This window comes from Petromyzon marinus (genome assembly GCF_048934315.1).
Source record: "Petromyzon marinus isolate PM22_M1 ecotype Great Lakes invasive population chromosome 68 unlocalized genomic scaffold, UKy_Petmar_22M1.pri1.0 chr68_unloc.1, whole genome shotgun sequence".
NCBI classification, from domain to species: domain Eukaryota; kingdom Metazoa; phylum Chordata; class Hyperoartia; order Petromyzontiformes; family Petromyzontidae; genus Petromyzon; species Petromyzon marinus.
This window is the reverse complement of record NW_027422597.1, coordinates 5,345,847-5,352,320: the sequence shown is the minus strand read 5'-3', so window position 1 is coordinate 5,352,320 and position 6,474 is coordinate 5,345,847.

The following is a 6,474-nucleotide window of genomic DNA, read 5'->3' as shown; positions in this document are numbered from 1 at the left end:
CAAAAATACATAAAGTAGATACACCTCTTCGTCCCATAGTCTCTACTATCAGCTCCCCCACCTACAAACTAGCTCGTTTTTTGTCTGAAATCCTGCGTCCTTTCACTGGAAAGACCACCTCTGCGGTACAAAATTCTACTCACCTGGCATCGACAATCAAAGGTATTTCCCTGTCCCCAGACGACCTGCTTGTCAGTTTTGATGAGGTTCCTGTACCTGACACCATTGCAATCATTGAAGACTTGGTTCATCAAGGACTAAACACTGAGGTACCCCCCCTGGTGAGACACTGTTTAACCAATACATACTTCACTTGGAATGGAACTTTCTAAAAACAAACTGAGGGCACCCCAATGGGCTCCCCCCTTTCTCCAGTTATAGCTAACATTTTCATGGAGAAATTTGAGACTGACGCCATCCAGACTGCCACTCTTCGCCCAACCTTATGGAAGAGGTACGTGGATGACACTTTTGTCATCTGGCCACATGGCCGGCCTGCTCTAGACCAATTCTTCGACCACATCAATTCCATACACCCAGCCATCAGATTTACCATGGAAGTCGAAATAGATGGCAAGATACCTTTTTTGGATGTCCTAATTAAAAAGAGACCTGATGGTTCAATGAGCCACTCTGTCTACAGGAAAGCTACCCATACGGATGCTTATCTGAAACCGGATTCCCACCACCATCCATCACAGAAAAATTATCTCATCAAGACTCTGTATCATAGAGCCCAATGCATATCCGACCAGGAACACATAAGCAGTGAACTCATGCACGTACACCAAGCTCTTAGGGCTAATGGTTACTCCGACTATACAATCCGCAAAGCTATCACTCAAACCATGAAGAAGAACCCTCTTGAGGAGCCTTTCAAAACCATCACTTTACCCTACATTGCTGGGATCACAAAAAAGATCTCCAAAATCTTGAATAAACACAAGATCCAGGTCCGTTTCAACACATTACATAAAATCCGTGATCAGGTTCCGTCTGTAAAAGATGTGATTCCGGACTTACAATACCCTGGTGTCTACAAACTAAGTTGCCTCTGTGGTAGTAGTTACATTGGAGAAACCAAACGCCATGTCTCGGACCGCATTCGTGAACACAAGGCAGACCTTAAACACGGTAGGACCAACACCTCGGCCGTAGCAGATCATTGTTCTAATTCAGTGGGCTCACATGCCATTGAATTTTCCAAGACAGAGGTTCTTTGTAAGCCATCTGGCTTCCATGAGAGATTCGTTCATGAGGCTATCCACATATACAAGCACAGAGACAATTTCAACCGAGAAGATGGATTCTATCTTAGCAATCATTGGAAAGATTTGATAAACCATTTCAGTTCTTAATTGATTGTTCACGCTTACAGTGGCTTTCAGACAGCATACATTATAAAAAATTTCGTCTCCCCCCTCCTCTTTTCAAAATATAGATGGACTAGTCCTGGGTAAACTGCCAAATCGCTGCGCGTGGCGCTAATGTTTTTTTATAAATAAATAAATGCGCCGTTTAAAAATTAATTTATGCAAACCAACACACCTGAAGATGACCGTTTGAGTTATGGTCGAAACGTCGTGAGAATTTTTTTTGTTTTATATATATTTTATTATTTTGTTGTTTCTCTTCAACGTGACTTTACCGAAAAAACTAAGAATATGAATTACTGCAGTCACGAAAGCTTTAAATCAAAATTTAATCAGTGACTACTTCAGCACTCACCGGTTGTGTGTTGGAGAGTGAACCCACTACACGTTGACGATTTGAGTTGAGTGACAATCCGCTGGTGACTACAACAACAAGCAGCTACATTGGGCGATTTACTAGGAAAGTGCCATTGAAATATGCAGCTCTTTTACAGTTCTACACACAGAAGCAATCTCGGAACACGTGGAAATTTATAGCAGCCAAATACTTAGAATTCTAAATTTGGAGGTAAAACCAGATTTTCCGGAGAAACATCCACGTAACCACAGGGACAGAGAAAGACACGGAAACTTCAAATATAAGCAGGCATCAGGGTTAGGATCGAACCCACAGCCTCCTGTAGACCAGGCGAGGAAGTTAACGTCTCCTAGCCACTGTGGCGCTTTGATATGGAATGGTGCTCTGAGCCTCGTGCCAGTTGTGGTGCCACAGCAATGGAGCAACTTCGCCAGCGCTGCTATCCCCTCGCAGCCCTCCACACGAACGCACGCACTTCCCACTAAATACACACATGCACCCACGTAGGGTCTCGTGGGAGGGTCACCTGGTACCATGGGTTTTCACCCGAGGGGCCCCAGTGCCAGGAGATTGGCCAACACCCCCCCCCCCCCCCCCACCAGGCCGAATTGCATTGCGGCCCCGTCCCCGTGAATTAGCTTAAAATTGTATGGGCACGATGAAGCAGAAACCTCTCGTACCCTCATCCCGCCGACTCTCACCGCGTCCGTACGACCCCGTGAGTACGTCCGCGAGGTGAGAAGTAGGGGAAGGGTACACTTAGGGATTGAATAGGGGTAGGCTCGGCGCTGCTCATTGAGTATTTACTCCGGGCCGCACAGGGCTTGCTATAGACGCTCCATTAATAAACTTTAGCACCGAGCACCGATGCCGCGTGCTTTCTGTGTGTGTGGGGAGAGCGTAGGTGTGGTGTGAGTACGTGCGTGCATGTGAAGTGTGCGTGTATTCAACCATAAACGATCGCTGACGATCGCGTGCGTGTTTACACAGCGCGTTTTACGCAGGGTGTTTACGTAGCGACGATCACATTAACGGTGGGGCGCGCGTATATTATCATCAATACAGACGTCATTGTGCCCGCGTGCTTGTGCCCGCATGCGTGTTTACACAGCAGATTAAGGCCAACCCAAAAGGAGGGGTGAGGGGCATGTGCATATTCATATGGCTATTTTTAACGAAAGCCATGGTGAGCGACGGTGCGCCTACGCAGGTATGCGCGAGCACGCAGCCACCTCCGCATTAGTGGTGGTGTACGTGGGGAGTGTGTGGGATAACTCCGGGCGGTGGTGAGTCAGCCACTTAGCCATGTCCTTCAGAGAGGGTGCTGGTGCGGGGGGAGGCCGATCACCCGATCGGTGGCAGCCCGGCGAGAATTGGCCGAGGAAGAGGGGGGAGTCAGCCACCCACACAGTGTCTTGTGCACCATGATACTTCTCATCCTATTGCCTCCCTTTGGTTGACTGTCGATATCCTGAACAGAAATGAATAATAATCGCTTGTAAACTTATGAAGATCTTAAACTATAAAGGAGGAGGGGGAGCAGGGGGAGGAGGGGGGATGGGGGAGGAGGAGGGGGGAAGAGGAGGAGGGGGGTGAGACACTCCGTAAGCATAGCGATGGCAGTGGAATGCAAGCACTGAGCACGTTTCACGACCATCTTGTTGAACACCGCGCGATGGAACCGGGCTTGTGATGAAGCCTTTTGAAGGTGACGGTCACGCTAGGGGCTGCGAGGTGGCCAGATGGCGCCACATGGAGCAGGGAGGCGAGGGATGGAGGGGAGACACTTCATCCCACACAGACGGAATAGATTTCCATTCTGAGGGGCTGGTGGCCGTTCTTGTGTGGGGAATGTGATCAGAGTGAAGTATATAAATACATGATAATTGTTTGCTAATTAAAATATTCTCCAATGTGAACGCTCCATTGCCTATTAAAGCTCTCAATTGCCACGAATAGAGGCCGACCAAAATTCGGTTTCAGTTTCGGCGCAAAAAGTTAGCAAATGGCCTCTTTCAGCATAGTTTCGGTTTCAGCCGAAAGTACATTTTTAACTATTGGTTTACTTTCGGTTTCGGTTGAAAGTATATTTTTTTACCTTCGATCTGGTTTAATTTTCGACCAAAACCAGAAGTTCAGTTTCGGTCAGCCCCTAAACTACACGTGCGCGCATGCGACTTCGGGCAGCAGCAGCGGCGGCGGTGTTTGATGGCAGATGCTCCTCACTCTCTCTGGCGATTGCAAACAGCGCACTGTTGTATATGCCGGGTATTTAAATTTTGATGAAAATAATAAAAACTGAATGAAATTCAAAAAATGCTTAATTATCCAAAATGATGTCAATCGATTGTGCACATAAATTATGCATTAGATAGATAATCGTTTTAATTTATGTCAATGTGTGCTCTTATGCTAATGCACACTGTTATGATAATTAGACTCAACCTCGTTGTCGAGGGTAGTATTATTAATCGGGATCACACAATTAATTGTATGAGGTTATGCAGGTGTGCTGTAAGTATGCTCGATTAAGCTCAGCTTCGTTGTCTAGGTTCGTATTATCAATCGGTATAATACAATTGTTCTCGCTTTAACATTTACTGATTATGTCTTGGTGTGTTTATGTCAGGTCTCCAAATTCAAATCTCACTGCAGGATACAGTTCTTATGATTAAGATTATTACGCATGAACTTAGGAAAGAAACACTCAAACACTTCTGTGTTAAGCAATTTTAATTTCTAAATAAAACCTTAACACTCTAATATGCGAACTCTTATGCTTGGAATTGTCAACACAGTACTCCTGGAGATGTTCCCCTCATTGATCCATACATTTAACCCTCAATGGTCACGTTTGATAACTGGGTAACAGTACAATCGATTATTCCTCAGAGTACGCAAGAATACACGGCGAGAGGAAAAGTACTTAAAATTCATGCAACGATATTCATATGAAGGGCAATAAATAAACATGTCCCTAAGGCAAGAGTAGTTATCAATTAATTCATTTGTAAGAGTATGCAATAAATAAAAACTGAATGACTAAAATACGTCTAAATGACAGTAGCCACGTAACTCAATGGGCAGCAATGTTCTTCACGATCAGTTGATATTTAATGCACCACCTTGTAATGCCAACCCTTCTTGAAACACAAATATAACTTTTTGGAACAATCTTATTTGTGCGGATATGCGTGTTGTGTTTTCTTTGCCACTTGTTCAATTCTTTGCGTAAAGCAGACGCCGGGCGATGCGTCGTGAGGGTGTGAGTGTGGGGGAGGGTCATACAAACGGCTTCGTTCTCTCTCTTGCTCGGGGGCGGCCACAGTTTTGGTCTACAGCTGGGTGTAAGAGTCGGCACGACGCTCACCGTCAGTGCGCGATGATCCGTCTTCAGATAGCGACCGCAGCTCTTCCGCTGGCTGCAGTTCCTCACTCTTGTCTTGGTTCCCAGCTGGTGCTGGTCGGTGTACGTGTGGGTCGAACCCACGGCGCGCTCGCTGGTGCTGACACTCTTGCTCACGGGAGGCTGGTCAGGCTATTTCCCCTGCTGGATGAGCCGAGTCCGCACAACGCTTGTCCGCTGGCAGCTGGCACCTTTGCTTGGTGGCTCTGGTGGTGTGACTGCGCGCCCTCACCGGCTCCGGCTCTCTGGCGATGAACGATGCTTTCATTTGTTGATGGAAGGCCTGGTCGACGTTTGGCGCTTTCCGCCCTCTCTCGCGGATGATGCTGGAATTCTCGTCAGCTTAGCTCGAACTGCAGTGGCTCTTGTGAGTCGATGCCCAGAGCGGAATGATTTCCGAGCTGAATTCGCACGGCGTAGCATATCGCTTCTCAGCACCTAACATCACCTCGCCCCTCTTCTCCGTGATGCACCACACAGATTGTTGATCTCGAGGCCATTTCCCGGAGCTGGCTTGCTGTCCTCTTCCGAGCTGCTGTCTCGCTGTCCCTTGCCGAGCTCCCCATGTCGAGCTGCTGTCTCGCTGTCCCTTGCCGAGCTTAAATGTGAAATTATCTCTCCTCTCTCCACGTCTCTTGCGAGAGAGAAGATAAAAACAGATGCCCTGTCACCGTCCTCCTCCCGTGGCAGCAGCGGCCTGGCTGCCGCCCCCCCCCCCTTTTTGACCTTTGACTGACTGTTTTACCATCACATTTTGTTTGTTTGCATTCCCAACCCCTCTCTTCGTGGTCTCTCCTATTAGGGAGGAGAGGCACCTTTCATACGTATTTATGGCTACCATGTGTTTGTGTCAAATTGTTGGAAGACAAAGGCGGCCGGGGAGGCTCTGATTTCATGGAATACATATTATGTGGTCTTGTGTGTTTGACCTATTTTCTTGTATATCTTTTGAGTTACCGTAGGTCTAATCTCTCGTGATTATTATTTGGTTTATGTTTAACCAAGATTTGTAATGTCATTAAATGTTACCTCCGGTATTTCAAGGGTTTTATTACTTTTTGCTCCCTGTCTGCATCCAGGGATCCGTGCGTTTTATTCCCAAGGTCAGATATATAGCTTAGTTTGGACTTAAGTTTTCGTGATTGCAAGAACTCATGTACTTTGGTTCTCTTGGTAAAGTCACGTAGATAGAAAGATACAATTAGAAATAATAGAAGGAATACTGCAGTCTATAATGTCGACTTATTCTTATAGCCAAGCTTCAACTTTTTCCGTAATATATATCACTTATAATGTCCGTTTGCCCTGTGCTCTGTATCTGTGCCTGTGATTTTGGA